The sequence below is a fragment of the Populus nigra genome, chromosome 2 (assembly GCF_951802175.1).
Source record: "Populus nigra chromosome 2, ddPopNigr1.1, whole genome shotgun sequence".
Classification (NCBI taxonomy): domain Eukaryota; kingdom Viridiplantae; phylum Streptophyta; class Magnoliopsida; order Malpighiales; family Salicaceae; genus Populus; species Populus nigra.
In genome coordinates, this window is record NC_084853.1 from 22678503 (window position 1) to 22681002 (window position 2500).

Below are 2500 nucleotides of genomic sequence, written 5' to 3' on the forward strand. Positions count from 1 at the left end.
TGGACGATGGACTGTCCAGGCCAGGCAGGAAAATTTGTCGAGGGGACACGCTGACGAAACAGCGCTGGTTCAGGCACGGCGGGCAGTGTTGGAATCGGCAGCGCCGACGAAATCGGCAAAGTCGGCAGAATCGGCAGCACAGATTTTTCGACGAACATGGGCTGGACGCTGGACTGGCCGGGCCATGCAGGAAAATTCATCGAGGGGACACGCTGACGAAACAGCGCTGGTTCAGGCACAGCGGGCAGTGGTGGAATCGGCAGCGCCGACGAAATCGGCAAAGTCGGCAGAATCGGCAGCGGGTGCTGGCGATGGGTCTGGACGGGCTGGATAGTCCAAGGCTCGACGAGAAAGACTGCTGGTTTAGACACTGGGGCAGTGGCAGCCCGCGGGACAGTGTCGGCAGATTCGGCAGCGCAGATTTGTGCGGCTGCAGGTTCGTCGGGGAAAATCGGCAGCGCAGATTTTGCGACGAACATGGGCTGGGCGATGGACTGTCCAGGCCAGGCAGGAAAATTTGTCGAGGGGACACGCTGACGAAACAGCGCTGGTTCAGGCACGGCGGGCAGTGTTGGAATCGGCAGCGCCGACGAAATCGGCAAAGTCGGCAGAATCGGCAGCGCAGATTTTTCGACGAACACGGGCTGGACGGTGGACTGTCCAGGCCAGGCAGGAAAATTCGTCGAGGGGACACGCTGACGAAACAGCGCTGGTTCAGACACGGTGGGCGCAGTGTTGGAATCGGCAGCGCCGAGAAAATCGGCAAAGTCGGCAGAATCGGCAGCAGGTGCTGGCGATGAGTCAGGACGGACTGGATAGTCCAAGGCTCGATGAGAAAGACCGCTGGTTTAGACACTGGGGCAGTGGCAGCCCGCGGGGCAGTGTCGGCAGATTCGGCAGCAGTGTCTGCCGATTCGGCAGCGTTGGCTTGTTGGCGCGGGGGGCCGATGCGAGTGGGGACTTGGGCAGCGGGCAGTGAAAGCAAGAGTTTCCCCGATGCTGCCGGGAAAAACGCTCCCCGGGATGGCCGGGTGAGATGACCCGGCGGCCCGCGACGGGTCATTCAATTCCATGCCCCGTCAACATAACTCCCGATGTACTGTTTGCTTTTTCGGAAGAAGAGATCCATCCCCCCATCCTCGGCCAGCCAAAAACGCTCCAATTAATGGCCGGGTGAGATGACCCGGCGGCCCGCGACGCGTCATTCAAATCACTGCCCTATCGGCTACAACTGCTGATGGGTGGGATTAGAGGCCTGCCATGGTGGTGAGGGGCGGCGAGGACCGTGAAAGCTAGAGTTTTTCAGAGGCTGCCGGGAAAAAGGCCCCTCGGGTGGCGGGGTGCGAGGACCAGGCGCGTCATTCAATTCTCTTCCCTATCAACTTGGCTCCCGTTGGCGGGATTGGAGGCCTACTGTTTGTTACAGGGCTAAAATCGTCAGGGGAAGAGCTGACGAAACAATGCTGGTTTGGATGCAGGGGGTAGTGTTGGAATCGGCAGCGCGGACAAAATCGGCAAAGTCGACAAAAAAGACTGTTGGTCTGGACATCGGGGCAGCGGCAGCCATGCCGACAGGGGGGGAAATCGGCAGCGCAGATTTGTGCAGCTGCAGGTTCGTCGGGGAAATCGGCAGCGCAGATTTTTCGATGAACATGGGCTGGAAGATGGACTGTCCAGGCCAGGCAGGGAAATTCGTCAAGGGGACACGCTGACGAAACAGCGCTGGTTTAGACACGGTGGGTGCAGTGTTGGAATCGGCAGCGCCGACGAAATCGGCAAAGTCGGCAGAATCGGCAGCGGGTGCTGGCGATGAGTCTGGACGATTTATAGTCCAGGGCTTGATGGAAAAGACTGTTGGTCCAGACAATGGGGCAGTGGCAGCGCGGATTTGTGCAGCTGCAGGTTCGTCGGGGAAAATCGGCAGCGCAGATTTTTCGACGAACAGGGGCTGGGCGCTGGACTGGCCGGGCCAGGCAGGAAAATTCGTCAGGGGGCCACGCTGACGAAAACAGGGGCTGCGGAGTGGAAAATCGGCAGCGCAGATTTTTCGACGAACAGGGGCTGGACCGGCCGGGCCAGGCAGGAAAATTCGTCAGGGGGGCACGCTGACGAAAAGAGGGGCTGCCGCGTGGAAAATCGGCAGCGCAGATTTTTCGACGAACAGGGGCTGGATGCTGGACCGGCCGGGCCAGGCAGGAAAATTCGTCAGGGGGGCACGCTGACGAAAAGAGGGGCTGCCGCGTGGAAAATCGGCAGCGCAGATTTTTCGACGAACAGGGGCTGGACCGGCCGGGCCAGGCAGGAAAATTCGTCAGGGGGGCACGCTGACGAAAAGAGGGGCTGCCGCGTGGAAAATCGGCAGCGCAGATTTTTCGACGAACATTCGTCAGGGGGGCACGCTGACGAAAAGAGGGGCTGCCGCGTGGAAAATCGGCAGCGCAGATTTTTCGACGAACATTCGTCAGGGGGGCACGCTGAGGAAAACAGGGGCTGCCGCGTG